Source organism: Platalea leucorodia, assembly GCF_965183815.1.
Source record: "Platalea leucorodia genome assembly, chromosome: Z".
Lineage (NCBI taxonomy): Eukaryota > Metazoa > Chordata > Aves > Pelecaniformes > Threskiornithidae > Platalea > Platalea leucorodia.
The window spans coordinates 24,836,313-24,853,340 of record NC_138858.1 but is presented as its reverse complement, the minus strand read 5'-3'; the positions used below and the strand labels follow the sequence as shown (position 1 = coordinate 24,853,340).

General features: G+C 39.7%; 1 protein-coding gene across 1 annotated transcript in view; it reads right to left on the bottom strand.

The window, feature by feature from the left end:
- The window catches only part of MAST4 (microtubule associated serine/threonine kinase family member 4), a gene marked incomplete at its 5' end in the record, with an annotated part of 314,645 nt that overhangs the window by 262,208 nt on the left and 35,409 nt on the right, over nt 1-17,028 (bottom strand). The window lies entirely within an intron of this gene.

The window sequence follows — 17,028 nt, the reverse complement described above, 5'->3', positions numbered from 1 at the left end:
GTATTTTTTAATTAACCTTAACAAGCAGCATATACAGTTCCAGAAAATGCAGGTTTTCCCTGAGTTTGCCTTTAACGCGCCCCTAAGTTTTTAAATAATGCAGCCTCGCCACAAGAGACCTTGCAGACAAGGGCTTTTTGATCTTTCTTCCCGTTCAGTGCTGAGAAAGATACCATGCACAGTTACAGAACAATAGCTGCCATGAAAAACCCTTTTCCTGAACTGTTTTGAAAGTGAACTAGAATAAGGTATTTGATAGCTTTATAGTTCCACCCTAGACATCTAACACAGAATTCAGAAATTGGGATGCTTCTCCTTCAGTCTTACCAACACAATTAGCAAAAAAAATCAGAAGGGCAGGCATATCTGGGGAAGGGGGGAGCACAATCCAATTTGCATTTGGCAAAGATTTGTAGTTAAGGACAATAATCAAGAACCATGTTTGTAATTTTAAGTGCCTCCACTGCATTTCACATCATCTGCCAGCTGCCATTTGTCAGTCTCAGACAATTTACCCAGGTCTGTCATTACCAGAAGTGTTTATTAACACTATGTGGCTCAAGGAAGATTTTTTTTTTTGTTTGAAGACTTCAGGAAGTGTTACAATTAGGAAAAACCATGAGGACCATGTGAGAATGTAACCAGAAAGGTGATAAGGGATGATTTTAAATACTCCACCCCTCTATTTAATTCTTTGTGTAATCTAAGCAAGTAACTGCCCATACTTTCTAAATATCCTCATCGTAAATGAGGATACACTTATTAAGTAGACTTACCTTCACTCATTCTGGTCTTTTTATCCAGGTTTTTCCAATTAAACAGGTAGGTATTTAATACAATGACACTGATGGGTGGAAGAAGGAAAGATCCCTACTTAGATTAAAACAAATGCTACCTTAAGACCTGTTAGGCAGGGAAATGGTAGCAGCATGTATCACACATTGTACCTGAAAGAACAGACACCAGTATGTATGTGTAGAAGACCACAAAACAGGCATGTAAAAAGCGACCAAATCAAAATGGCTGCGTTTGTCTTTACAGTTTAGAGCTGCTCTGTTTTCTTCACCCTCGTACAGAAAACCTAAAATTAACAGCAAAAGAAGATTTACTTGTATGGCTTTTAGAGCTTTATTTATAGATCATATCGCCTCAGAGATTTATACACACTTTCTTAAAAGTTCAGTATGACTTAGAACTCTCTAAATTACAAGGATTAGTCGTACACTAAGTTGTAGCAGTTGATTACTTTGATATCACCATGAATCTCACAAGTAATTTAATGCAGTTTCATTAAAATGTCTAGAGTGTAGAACTTAGCACAGAAGCACTACAATGTCTGCAACATGGCAGTAACCTCCAAATTAGAAGGGTTTTCTAATAATAATTTGCTAAAGTAACCTGATTTAATAAAAAATAAAGTACAATTCTACCCCTGATGTTTCACACCATGTTAGAGTCTTATTTTGACTTTTTTCCACTTTCCACTAGTGAAAGGGGAGTGCTGTCAAGAGCCGGACAAGCACCAGACATACCCCTCCATCACCAAAGTCTACTAGGATTCCTCATGTCTGTAAGGCAGCATGGACCGTATACCTATTAATCGACTTGTGAATCAACTTTGTGTCCTCACTTCAACTGAGCAACATACCACATCCTGTATTCTCAAGGCTACCGTACTCAAAATAATGGGACCCTGCATCTTTCGTAAAACAAAAGAAGTCGTCTAAGTCAATGTTGAAAACATTAAATCACACATAGTCCTTTTATCTGTGCCCAGTTACAGGCAGAGATTATGGACTAGAGTAATTCCACACTGGTAGCTTCAAACTACAGAAATATTTTTACCACTTCAAAAGCTGAAAACAAACTATAGTTATTAGGAGGCAAAGATACTGCCCTTTCTATGGTTTAGAAATTTGTCAGTTTACAGAAATCTAAAGTCTCTAAAAGACATAACAGCACAGATTTGAAAATGGACATTTTATTCAAAAGTACTCAAAACCAGAGAAGTCTAATAAAATAATGAGATTCAAAGTTGTCTGGAAACCAACCATCTTCTATTCAAACAGTTGACATGCTGGCATCAACCATATGTCATACATACAAAAAAGGCTCAAGACAACCTCTTTCTTAAGCCACACAATCTAATTTTTCAGGCTTTCTCAAGTATAGGGAGAAGCAGTTTGGAAGTATCTAACATGAAATCAGGGACACTTCATTAGTTTCATCCATATCTACAAATAGCATCTTGTTTGGATATATCTCTATCACCTGCAGTACAATTCCACTTCACTTTAGTTGATTTCTTTTATTCTAATAGATAGCAGACTGTAATCCAGGAAACCATAGCCTAAACCGCAAATAAAACAATCTTGCTAAGCCATACTAACAAAGAGTCCACAAGGAAAAACATGCAGTTCTAAAAGCTTTGAAATTTATGACTTGTGTAACTACGGACCACTGTGGGAGTTAACCTAGTTTTTTAGTGATGTTCAACTGCTCTATTAACTGGACATTTTTAACACTGAATGTAAAAGTCAACTATTTCACAAGAAGAAAAACATCGAATCATCTTAAGCTAAAGCCCAAGTTTAACCCCCAAGAAAAACTCTGCAGCACTGAAGTCAGTGTATCCCTCCAGAAACCTAGCCTTCACTTGGATCAAGAGAGTATGTAAGCTTGCTGCATCTTATAACAAAGTAAAAGAGGCAAGGCTAGTAAAAAGGAAGTTCAAGTTTAGTTTTATCATTTGGCTATTGGAGCAATATTTATTAAAAAAACCCCAAACACCCAACACAACCCACCAAGAGATTTTTTCCACCATTTTCTCCAAAACTTATCTGCTAATTTTTCTCTAGAAATCATTCAGTTTTTCAGAAACCCCACTCCCAACAGAGGAGGACACACTTCTAAAGGTTTTTCCTTCAACACTCAATGTTCAAGAACATACTTTCCCAGAAGGACCCCGGCAGTACTGTATGTGTTACCAGTAAACTTCCAAAAGAGTAAAAACAGCCACCAAGGTCCTCTCCTCCGACACACAGAGAGAATCAGTAGCTGTAATGATTTTTCAGAATTGCTTGTTTCACTAAGAGAGATGCACTCCCCTCTTGGCATTTAGAATTAAGATACAGCAAAAGTTGTTAAGGAAAAGCAGAACAACTGGGATACACAAATTGGTTTCGTAGTGACCTCGTCTTCATTTGCATTGCAGCTTCAGAAAATGATTGGTAACGGTCAGCCTCGGTAAGTAGCATACAGACAGGAGGCCAAACAACTTTGAATCTCAAAGCTACCCCACAATTATTTGTACTTCAGCAATTCACTAAGCTTCCTTTGGCTAAGACTTAAATGTTTCCTTATTTACACACACTACTTAGTGGTTTCCAAGATAAGGCCCATTTGGGAAAGAAAGACTGTATTTTGTACGTTAAAAAAATAATAATAATGTTTGAGTATGTAATTTCAATTTGGTTTTCCTAAAGACTACCAGCATCTAATCGATCAGCAGGATACCCTACCAAAGTTATTCAGCAGGGAGTAACTCCACACAACGTTTCTGCAGCACATTCCTCCCCAGGAAGGAACCAATCCCAAACACTTCAAGGCCCCTTTTATAAAGCTCAACTGTCCTGTAAACCAAGGAATCCAGACTTCAGTTAGCAGCCTACTCTATAGGACTACCACCTCCACAGTGCTTAGAGCTCCTGCCCATCCAGGGAATACAGGATGCAGAATTCTTTCCTATAACAAGTACACACTACGCTGTCCAAAGACAATAAAATGAGCAACTTTGGCAAGGTTTTCCAACAAAGGAAATGGATGCATACGTGCTCTTATTTTACAAAATTATATAGCAACTAGTGCAATTAGCATATCTATTTAATAAGAAAAGTAACCACACTAAATTGTCCTTTGTATTTAGGAAGGCAGCCTAGATTCCAAAATCCATTCTCTTCCCAGTAATACTACTGCTGTATCTATTTTTGCAGATGCAAAGATGTAGAACCGTATGCATGCGGCAAGACCCAGAGTGCCGCACCACATTTGTTCATGCCCCATACAAAGGCTGTCAATTAAACTGCCTTTCCTACAGTTTCACATCTCACATTGCCAGCATACCAGGAGGTCACGCAACAGTAACATGAAACAATGGGCTTTCCAGGAGTGACTGCTGAAGAACGTGAAAGAACATAAATCTCTTCCAGGCTACTACCATGCTGTAGTTGAAAACACACATTATAGCCTCATTAAGAAATACAGCTCTGTCAGAAATCCTGACTCAACAGCAAGCCAAAACTAATGCAAGTATTTTCTCTGTAACAGCATTTCATAAAAATAGTAACCTTTAGAAGTTCCTAACACCTTAGCTCAGGCTCCTGGTTCAGAGTTCCCATACTCATACCTTCCCCAAAACGGCAGGGAGGGGAGAACCTGCACAGGTGCCTGGAAGAAGCAGGGAGGAAGCAATGAGGGGAGGGAAAAGGCAATCCCATCCCTACCAGCCTGCTTGACTTGAGCCTGTTTATTTCCCTTTTCAGGCAGGCTGGCTTCTGTCAGGATCTTCTATTGCACCCAAGCTCTTTCACGTACGTCTTCAACAACTACCAGCTGTGCTTCCATGGAGGATGCTATTTTCTGTGACTACAGAAGTTAAATTAATTTACCAGAAGTGGTCTAAGTACAAGAAAGGAGGCAGCTTGAGGCCAGTGTCAGGCAAAGAAGAACCATGAATGAAGCAATGCAAACCTCATAATGTTTAATACATTTTTTTTTCCACTTTCACCTTACCATCTGAACCTTCACTATTCTCTAGTTTGTATTGCAGCTATGCTCCTCTTTACTGCTCTCGTAAGACGACTGGCACTGTCGCGTGTTTTATCTCCAGAACAATGACCTCAGGGTACGCAGCTCCTGATGCACACCCTGTAAACCACTGATTTTTATAATGAAGCACAAAATAGAAATCTGATCAAGATTTCTTTTCCATTCTGCTCATTTAGTTAAAGTTCTAGAAATATTCAGGAAGTGGCTGCTGAAAGATATCCTGAGATGTTCGATATGAACCACAGTGGGGCTGCAGTCCCTGCCAGCCAGCAGATGGACAATGTGTGTCTTCGCAACAGCAGTAAGAGGAGTTAACATCACTACTGAGAGAACAGCCATCTAAGTCAGCAGACAGTCCAGTCAGAAAAACAATCACCTGTTGAGATGAAATGTCACAAGCTTGAGGGTCCTGAGACTGAGTTGACAGCGTTATCCTCTGCCTGATTAATCTACAAGACGACTGCTCAAACAGCAGCATGCTCTTCCAGTTGTGTCTGTCTTGCAAAGCCATCTGATTCCAGAGAAGGAAAGCACTCCAGCTCCTCCAGACAAGACGAAAGAGTCTTGAAAAATGGCAGACTGGACACAAGTGACATCTTACTAGTTCCTCAGCCTGTACATGTTCACTAAGTCACTTAATAGCCTACCAGGATTGAGGTTATTGGAGAAAGGCAGACCTCTCCCCTCCTTTCTAATTCTCTGAGAGCAGAGCAGGAAAACCAAGCCCAGACAGTACACTGACTGGACAGCTGCATCCCCCGAGATGTAAAGACTTGAAGGAATGAAAGAAATGAAGGATAAAATGCTCAACCTATCCACTCACTTCCTCCTCTCATTTCAAGCCAACATTTAACTTCAGCAGAAATCTACACTGTAAGCTGCCTGTCAAAAATCCAAATCAAGACAGACACATTCTCATCCCCAGGCTCTGGACTAGTTAAGAGTCTGCTCCACCAGATCTTTGTGGGACCTGTCCACATCCCTCCCAGAGAAAAGGCACATGATGCAAACAGAAGGGGGACACCTGTGTTGCAGGTCCTACCTCAGCGTCAGAGGTTTCACCAAGAGTCTTCAGCAGTTTCTGTCAGGGAAAGCCAGAGACCACAGTAAGAGAAAGGCAATACTTAAGGATATTATCAAAAGAAATGAGGGGGTTTTGGTACCCTTGGGAATATGAAAAGATGATCCTTAAAATGCTGCAAAACTCCTTTCCCACACCTTGAAGCTATTTCTTTCTTCCTTTCATTGCCGAAGTCCTAAATCCAACTAAAAGAAACCTCTGGGGGAAAGTTTGCAAGGTGCTGGGAGAAACAATTGGTTTTTAAACTTTATTCTTACATGTGTTTTTCTTTTGCATTCCACCCACAACCCACTTTCGTGACGATTCCCCTGAAGTTTCTCTAGGGAAGAGGAACTACCACAGTCTTCCCTTCCACACTAGCTGAAGACATACTGGCATTTAGACAGCTTATTCTGGGGTCAGTCTCCCTTCTAGGTTCACATTAGTTCCAAACCCACAGCATTCAGGGCTTCATTCATTAAGAAATAGCTCAGATAGCAATTCTAGATTTGCTATCAGGCACACAAAGTACAACTTTCTGGAAAGACTAAGCTTTACTGTTAGGGACACAACTAACCAAAAAGTACAGCAGACTTCAGGAGTTTTTACAACTACACATTACAGCCAAGACAAGAAAAATTATAGTCAAGTGTGCTGGTCTAGTAACATGACCTTGTGTTAGTTTCACTATCATACAAGCTTAAGTAGTGCCAATGGTTTATCCCTACGTATTCAGAAATCAGAAATAAAGGTCAGTTACCATATGAGCATAGAACAAGCTACAGTTGTTAAGTCATGGCACAAACATGGAAAACTGAAGACCAGTATGCTATCTTGTCTTTGTAAAGTGCACACGTAAAAGTTTTACAGATCAACTGTAAATACTAAGACCCCACTTTTCCTTGCAATTATTTGATCACTTGTTTACAGTCTTGAAGCACTAGATTTATGTACCAGAGTCAAACCTTTCTGGGGAAGGTTTCCATGGCTCCCTCTTTTGCATGACTGAAAATTAATTCCCTAATAGTTCCTATCCTACCTTTAATAGCAGCTTGTTTAAAAGGTAAAGCAGAGAAGCTGCAAGCTCTCTTTTGCTAACAACTGCAAGCTCTTTCATGAGACAGGCCTAAGCTGTTTGCTCTCCAGGTGAATCAGAAAGTCACCTGCCCACATCAACCCCTGCTCAAAAAACTTAGAGAGGAAAGCCCACATCGTGCAGATGACCCAGAGCACACAAAATTTGTATTTAAAAGTCCATACTGCAGATGATTTAACACGGTGCCCAGACACTGCTCTCAGAACAGGCCATTAAAGCATCAGTATCTCAAAACACCTCTACCCATTTATTATTAGGACCTTCGCTGGCAGAACAGGAAAAGTTCTTCCCACGCTTTCCCATTTGGCTTCAGTCTGATTTAGTCAAGAAATTAGACAAGCAAATACCTAGGAATCGTATGCCACAACCTTATGTCAATATTCTTGGACAACAGGTCCACTGCAAGTGCCTGAGCTTAGGGCCAGCATTACTGGGTTAGACAGCATTGTTGGGGTTACAAAGGTGGTTTATGATTTATAATTGTGACTCCTACTTCTGTAGGCTTCTGTGTTAACAGCCCACATACTGAAATGTGTAGCCACACTGGGCAGGGCAAGCACCTGCACAGGTATAGAGCATCAAAGAGGAAAAATATTAATGTTCCTTACAAGAAGAGTCTGCAATACTTCAGACAAAAAAAGTGGAAAGTGAAAGAAGATCAGACTATAACTTGCACACACAGAACTTTCTTCTATCCTTCAAAACCCCTCTCCTTTCATGCTGCAAAGAGCTAGCATTCTTTGACCATCATTCAAAATTTTACTTTAGTCCTTCAAAGCTTTAAGAGCTAATGCACAAAACCTGAAATGCCCAAGGTGAAAGGATTCTGGTACAGATCTAAACACTTGCAAATACATAATCTTAAACTCAAAATCCAGTTGACATTGAAGCCTCAAGCAAAGAAAAAATCCCACATCACTACCAGAATTACAAAGACAACGTTTCGCTCAAGAAATTACACTCTGAAGTCTTACACTAAAAGATGGAAGTGAGATGAGCACAGAAATTATTGTTAAAAAAAGTCTTCAAAAAGAATCCGTACTACACCTTGTTGATGTACAGCATAAAGCAGAATTACACTAAACACAGAAGTTTCATAGAACATTTTTCTTCTACTGTAATCAACATTTACTTGTTTCAGATCAAAGTCAAAGCAGCAAAACAGCCCCTGAAATCAGCTAATTTGCATACACACTGAAGAAAAATAATAATTTACATCACAAACCCCCCTAAAAATGGCCCAGATTTGTGCATGAGGTTCAAGCACCTTTAGCATATCTTTACTATTACATCATCTGTTCTGAGTTTTAATCATGGAAATGGTGAAGTTACTCATTATTTGAAAACATGGCCACACTTGCAGCTTAATCCAGTTACAGTTAATCACCCATTACCTACTCCTTCATATACATATCCTGGGTAAAAACAGACATTCATCAAGCATATCAAAAATATGAAAGTTCAGACTTCATTTCTCTGCTGTTTTTCCTGAATTTTTTTTTTAATTCTTCTGTTAACAAGCCGGGGGGGGGGGGGGGGGGGGGGGAGGGGGGGCAGGGAGGCAGGGAAGCTTTCAATTCTATATATATACACACCTCAAATACATAGATTAAGAGGAAGAAAAAAAAAATTTTAAAAGTCACCCCTTTGCAGACCACATAAGACAATGAATCACAGAGAGAGCTGGTTTTGAACCACTGTTACTAGCACAATTGAAGCTAATGTGCATCTAGGGGATAGATTTTGCTTTGCATTTGCCATTCCATAACATTATGGATTTATAAAAGCAGAGCCTCAGAAAGAAAGATCAATGTACGACAGTTCTCTTTGATCTCTTGGTTTACTTACTTCTGCAAGTGAGATCAGATTTAAAAAGCCACAGGAATTTACCACTTTGAAGTATTTTAACTTCTCATTAACTGGAACAGTGGTACCCTATTACAAGACAAATTCAGATGGTAGAGCTTATTTTATTTTTGCAGATTTAAGCTTGTTGCACAACTAATAAGAAATCCAGTGCTTAATTCAATTTTCAGGTGTGTGATTTCTCAGTAATATGGGAGTTGTGGGAAAGAAAAGGATACTTCAAGAGAGATGACCTATTTTGCTCTGGAATGAGTAGTGCAGCATCCCCTCTCAAATTCCAAGAAAAGCCACTAGGAGATAAAATATATTTTCCTTTTCATGTTTATTCAGCTGACAAGCATGACCCTGAGCACTAAACAATTAATAAGGACCATTTTGCCCCTTCTCAAACAAATTAAGCCTAGCTAATGATGACAGGGAAGGAAGACTGAACTGTTTGCTCTGAATAAAATTGGTGGCTCTTGATATTGGCATTCTTTAATGTCCTTAAAATGAAAACTAAGCATAAAGACAGTGGAAGTGCCTAAAGCTAACAAATGTGTAGCTTTTTTCAAACAGTTAACTTGGAAGTAGATCTACTACTTTGCTGATAATATGCTATGAACTCAGTTTCCTGAATGAGAAATAGAAACTTATATCATGTAAACTGAATTTTTGAATATTTATTTTGAAAGATTTAAACTGTGACTCTGAGCCAAAATATGGAGGGGGACCTTATAAAGCTGCCCCCTTTTTTTTGTTTGTTTACTGCTTTTTGGGCAATCTATGTATGATTTATTATTTCTGCTTAAGATTTGATCATAGTATCTAGAAGGCAAGATGGCAGAGAATGCTAGAGATTGAAAATTAACAAACATACTCTGGCTAAAAAAGTTTCTCTAAGAAGAGAAACACAAAAACTTCACTGGATGACCACAAGTCTGGACAGGAAGTCATTCTTTATTTTTCCTTTCTTGGGGAAAATCTTGGAAATCAGAAGAATAAGAGAAGAACAAAAAATCACTTGCCATGTTGCTTTTTAAATAAGTAAGTGGCCCTGTATTTCTGGTGTCAAACTGTTTTGTCTTGTGTGCATAAACTGAGGGGGAGAAAAAAAAAATCACCAATGGAACAGGTGTGCTTGGTAACCATGGAACCACAAGTACCATAGTACTGCTCTTTTCAGATTTGCTTATGAAAACAATCCATACGCTGAAAGATAAAACTGCAATAGCAACACTGACAGGACTGGTGACACTAGGGGAGTATGAAACCACTATGAACATCTACCAAGAAACAGCTCCAAAACAACAAATCATTATGAAGTTGTCTTTGCCTATTTATACTCAATTTCTATTTCTGCCCACACAATCAATTCATACACAAGTTTACCAGCTATGATCCGAGACTTCCATTTTATCATCTGGACACCCACACACACGCTCAGCAAAGGAACAGCCTTCACTGTTTTCTTATAAACTGGTCACTTCTTCATTACCCAAAATAAATAAATCCCTTCTTTTCCCCAGATTAAAGCTTACCATTTATAAAATTAGTTTTCTCCATGAAGCAGTTAGATCTGAAGTAACAGAGGCTCCTAAGAAGGAATGAGGAGATGAAGTACTAAACCAACTTTCTAGAGACAAATCCTGTTGACTCACAAAGGGGCAGCTTGAAACCAAAGCACCAGCTCATGGAAGCAGGAACTTTCTTGATCAAGGTACAGCCAAAGCCTGGGCCAATGCAGGGTTTAACTGGGTGGGTTTCAAACTACAAAGGAGCAGCAATTGAACCCTGGCAAATCCTGACATTGCCAGAAAAATACTGAAAGCCAAAAGGGACACCAGGAGCAGCAAATGACAGAAGGTACTTTTCTACTTTACGCTACCGAAAGGAATCACATTAGAAGCCGTTTGCCAGCTATTGATCACCTCGATCACTCATTGCCCAAGGAAAGAAAAGAGGGAACAAGACCACAGGATCACCGCACAAAGGATCTTGACACACTGTCCCAGGGCTTTGTGCTCCAGGAACACGACCAGGGCCCCGAAGCCAGCACAGGAACATGCACGAGTCCGGGCTGGAGATGCAGTCACAGCAGCCCTCCCACTTCCCAAGATGCTACTGACTAGGTGCACGACAATCTTCAGTCACAACAGACTTTTTCCCAGCATGGGGTCACAAGTCACAAGCCACATAATGCAACAGGAAGGGATGACAAGAAACTTTTTGCTTAGACAGCAGACAGTTACTTTAAAAACCCAACCAAAAAAACCCAATGCAGCTCCCCATTCCCTCTCATTCCCCAGAGAGCAGCAATATGGAGCAGTAGCATAGAGTCTGTCTTCTCTAGCATCTACAAGAAAAAAAAAAAAAAAAAAAAAAAAAACCAGATTATAAATGCTACTAAGGAAATAGTTTTAAGACAATCTTGTGGGAGAAGAAAGCTCATTTTAAACTATCACTGCACTTTCTGCAGACCAGGCTGAAGAGCTGAGCAGCAAACAAGGAAGGAATCAGAGACCATGCTCTTCAGTAAAAGCAGGAATATTCACCCTGGTGGTACCTCTCCCAGAGGCAGCACAGGGAATCCAGTTGAATGGGTACCAAGCAGTAGGAGGGTCAGTCTGAGTAAAAACACGTAGGTGGTGCCAAAGCAGACCACACGGAGTTGTGTTAAATAAGTTTGTGTAGTTCAATTCTAGAAATGCAACCCTGCTTTACAGACAAATCCCAATCCATGGCAAGCCTACATGCTCTCACCAAAACGCAGCAGTGGCAGAGCACACCTTACGTGCCCATAGGCACATCCAATTTTGCACAAAGGGCACTGCTTTTCCTATGTTTTGATCATTTATACAAGATGTTGGTTGATTTTCAAATATCTACATCATTAACTAACAAACAGGACTGCAACTACATCCAACTTTTTAAGTGACAGCCACAAACAATGTAATTAGGTCTTCCTTATGTGTACTTACAATGTTTCAGTTTTCTAAAGTGTATATGTACCACAATTATGAATATCTTTTGGAAAAAGCCTATTTTCTTCCCACAGTTTCAAAAGAATAACATTTACTGTTAGGCTTTAAAATGAACTGTTTTACTGTAGCACAGTAATATTCATATTAATGGAATTCATTACATATGATGGCTGTATTACTTAAAGGGAATTTATTTCCATTTTCTGAATGGTAATCAGGTATTACAGGTCGGTGTATCAGGTGTTCTTGTGTATTGCGAGAACTGTCCTACTTCAGTTATTATGATATCTATCAGAAAATATAATCTTTTCCTGCCCCACCTTTAGAAACAGAAAGGGGGGGTTGGGGGCATGACCAAAACCTTTCTGCATGGATTATTTCTTTGCCCAGTTCTGCCCTCTCCCTATTACTCATAAGAAAATCTGTGTTTCCTGACTGTGTCAAGGAAATGTGAAGGCAGCATGGCTGATGTGGTATGAAGACAGCAGAGCAGGGGGAGCAGCAGGAAAAGAGAAAATTACAAAGAAAAAAAATAGACCAGGCCGGAAGGTACGTCTCAGGTCATCCAGCCCAGCCTCCTGCTCCCACGATCTCCACCGTCACTCAACCATGGCTCAGCACTCAAGATTGACTCTTAACTAAAACTGCCCGTCCCATTTTCCAGCTGGCAGAGCGACTGCACACGTAACCTGCCCCTCGAGCACAGAAATTTTTGAAGCTGCTGTGAACCATTTCCCCAAGGGCAATTTCTCCGGTGTGCAATGCAGCGCACCCCAAGTTAAGCCTCGTGCCCGGTGGGGTCCTTACACCAGCTCCCGCTCCCCAACCACTGCCCACATTCCCAGTGCTCTCAGGAGCACTGAGGGACCCCTCTCTGTCCACAGAGCCATCACAGACCCCACTTCCTCGGGAAACATCGCTCAGGACAGAGACTTGGGCTGAGTTCAAATAAATCCTGTAAAGTTTGCAGGTGACCAGGAAACCACAGCATAATGAATGCTTTGTTTTGAAGCTTAGCTGAGAGGCGACAGCAAGGACCCAGGCAGGGTCCCCCACCTATGGTGATAGTTCTAGAACTTGAAGTAGATCCTCTAAATACACATTTATGACAAATCTGAAATAACCACTAAAAATGTCAACATTTGCCTCATGTCAGAAACTGAAAGCACACCTTGTTCATAACTGTTGAGTATTAACTTCCAAGTTGGCTTTTAAAACAGTATCTTAAGCTACTTACCTCTCACAGCAGGGTCCTGTCAACAAAGTGGTACCTGCAATAACCTCAGCTTTTTCTTTCTTTTTTTTTTTTTTTTTTTCTTCTTCTTTGAAGGGGGCACAGGGGGAGGAAGGGGAATAAAGAAACACACAAAGCAAAGGTCAGCCTGTCAGGAGGAAAAAACTCCCTAGTTGGATCAAAGAAAGCACTAAAAGCTACCATGACCTTTCAGCTAAAGGCTTTTTAAACTCTTTGGTTACATACTATTTACTCAGTTATCAACTACTTGTAAACAAGCTGCTTCAGGCTAGTAAGGAACTTGACTCTTTGATGTTAGCTAGTGACCCAATGCATACCCTTATGTAACCTGTTTGTTTTACAGCACTGAGATGCAGAATGTAAGTGATGAGAGAAATACATTTTTCAAGTCACCAGTGTGCCCATATTGAATCATTAGGACTCGGAAAAGACTTTGCAAGCCCCCTTGAACTCACTAATGTACTAAAAATTAAGCAAAACTGGTACAAAGATAACACAAGCTATGTTCAATAATTTCATTTTTCTCCTTTCATACAATATTTAAAAGTTTTCCGTAAAGACAGCCATCAACAATCATGTTTAATGACAGCTAATTTGAGTTATTTGAAGACATTAACTACTTTCTCCCGAAAACTACAATATTAGTTACCAAGGTTACCTAAGATGGAAAGCAAGGCCTAACTAACACATGGAGAAAGCATGGCATGTTTGCAGCCACGACAAAAAATACCTACTGTGATAAAAATAATCTGAAGCCAGCTGCACTTTCACGGGTGAATTTATTCCTTAATAGACCCACAGTGTACCATGTTTAAAAAAAAAAATCCATCTTAAATGTCAACAACTGAAAGTTCAGCTTGTGTGCACTATAAAACATACAGGTAGCTCCATTAACATACCAGACAAGACAACTAGCTCATTTGCATCTCTGGGTATCAGAATCTACACTTTTCCTTGAATTTACTACTAAAGCGTCACACAAATGATGCAAGTTTATCAGATGCAGCTTCCTGGGTCTCTTGAGCTCCAGTCACAATAAAAGAGCAGTTTCTGTTCTTTAACTTGTTAACTGTCGTGGTTTAACCGCAGACAGCAACTAAGCACCACACAGCCGCTTGCTCACCCTCCTCCTCCCCCACCCCGATGGGAAATCAGGGAAAAAAAAAAGTAAAACCCGTGGGTTGAGATAAAGACAGTTTAATAGGACAGCAGAGGAAGAAATAATAATAATAAATAATAATAATAATAATAATAATAATAATAATAATAATAATAATAATAATAATAATAATAATAGAATATACACAACACGTGTTGCACAATGCAATTGCTCACCACCCGCTGACCGATGCCCAGCCTGCCCCTGAGCAGCAACTGCTGCCCCCCCGGCCAACTCCCCCCAGTTTATATACTGGGCATGACATCATACGGTACGGAACAGCCCTTTGGCCAGTCTGGGCCAGCTGTCCTGGCTGTGCCCCCTCCCAGCTTCTTGTGCACCTGGGAGAGCACAGGAAGCTGAAAAGTCCTTGGCTGGTGTAAGCCCTACTTAGCAACAACTAAAACATCAGCATGTTATCAACACTATTCTCACACTAAATCCAAAACACAGCACTGTACCAGATACCGGGAAGAAAATTAACTCTATCCCAGGTGAAACCAGGACATTAACAAACTGTGCCAAAATCAGAACTTAAAGTTATGGTGAGAGACCTCAAATCAACACTGCGTGATTCGACTGATAGTTGCTTTTAATTAAGTACACAATTTGACAGCTATCATGGGGATATGAACATACAGCTATCATTTTGCAGTTGTCCAAAGGATGCAAAATACATCAAGATGAAACTGTTGACTTCACTGTTGATCTAGCACAGAGGTGATTCATTAGGTAACTTGGCTGAAGAAACACTTTCAACAGAGTACTCTAAGAGTCTTATGCAGAGAAGATTACCTTTTTTAAGTGTGTTCAGATAGGAATGACATTGAGCCCATTTTCAGGGAAAAAAACAGCTACAAATTTGTTTTCACATTTGGAGTTACCCTTAAATGCTCGATGCAGGCAGTATTCCAGTATGCAATGACCTGAGAAAGTGTAAGTCTTGCTTTCAAAAAAACTAATTTACCCTAACGTATCAAAACAATTCAATTACATGGAAAACTGCATGGAAATGCAGGTATCACAATGTCAAAAATGAATTTGCCCTCTTATAACATTTGGAAAGCCAAACTCATTTCAAGCACAAGTTCTCTGCCAGTATTCCAGGGCAAAGTTTCTTTTTTTACCAAAATCTCTGATCCCTCTTGCAACTTCCCATCAACCATGTAAGACAGAAGGCCAACTTCTTTTATTTTTACCAAAATCTCTGATCCCTCTTGCAACTTCCCATCAACGATGTAAGACAGAAGGCCAACTTTTTTTATTTTTAGTGAAGAAATTGTCAGCAATGTAAGTGTAAATATTACTTTAATAGATTGTTATTCCTTTTCATCAGTGCAGCAAAATTCAAATATTCAAAACTACATGTGTGAATCCTCTCAATCTCAGGAAAATATTATTTTTTACTAGGAAGATTAGGACTAACATATTTCTAAAATTTTACTCAAAAAAAAAAAGAAGTCCTAGCAAATTAATCAAGACACTAATTACCAAAAAAAGGACATATTCCCCAATCAGATTTTACAAAATTATAGTGTCCATAAACTCTGGGTCCTCAAAAGCAAGTTTATTATACATAACGAAATATTGAGAGCAAATACCTCAACTTGCCCTGGGGGACTTCTCCAGAGCTATTTGCTCAAGAATGCAAACCAACCCTGAGTCAGACTAACATCATCCATAAGCTCAGAGGAACTGAGCAGAAGGGGAAGGCTACTTATAGCCCAGCTGAAACTTAACAGAACATTCAGACAGCTGTATATATATTATAAGCATTCAAAAGGCTAATTGCAAACCAAAGCAGTCCAACCATAGCAAAGGGGCACATGCCAGACACATACAGATTTATCCAAGCCATGAAGCTACTTGCACGAGCCCATGGAATCAATTAGCAAACATTCTAACTGGAAGCATCAAAGATTATTTAAAATATAAAGGAAGCCGTGACTAACAAGCAGACTTCTGTTGTTGGACAGCTATACTCTGTGTGCTGCTGTACAACCAGCAACACTTCAGAGTATTGCTCTTGCTATGAAAGGTACCCCACAATGAAACTGGCATCAAGCCGTGTTCATGAAAGGAGAAGTCAAAGGTCCCTACTAGTAGGAAAGCCAGACTTATGAGAAAAAGCTAACAATAATCATCTCAACCTTGTTATAGCCCACTAAGAATCAATATAGTTTAACTTCGATCTCTCCTTGTGCTGTTCTAACACAGCCAACTTTGTGTTTTTGTTGTATTATGTTACCATAGGTGAGAAGCTCATTTCCTTTTAAAAACAAACAGATAAAATGTTTTTAATACTGTTCACTCCCTCCTTAGTATAGCTTTTCTGGAAAAAGAAGTGATTGCCTTATGAGAAGTCTATGAGAACCAGCAATGTATGTTAACTAGATATATCTTCTCACCAAAACAGGAAATTCTGCAAGTTTCCATTTAGAAACAAGTATCTTTTTTTCCTATAATCCATGGCAAATAGCCATAACATGACTAATAGGACATACTAAAGCAGCCAACTACGAAACACAAATCAGTAGAAAACAGTAAACCCAGTCCACTCCAGTAACACGCGTACCATGTAATGAAGGACCTTTTCATCTTCACACGTACTTCCTCGTGTGTAAGTGGTAAGGAGTGCTTGCTGGGGGGCAGAGGGGGGTGGGAAATCGAGGCACTCTAAGGGAACAGATTCACTTTCCGTTCTCTGTGACTGAGCAAGGATTCCAACTCTCTCCATTTATAACCAACTACTTCATTTTGCTGTACACACAATCTAATATGCTATTTCAGACAATGTTTAAC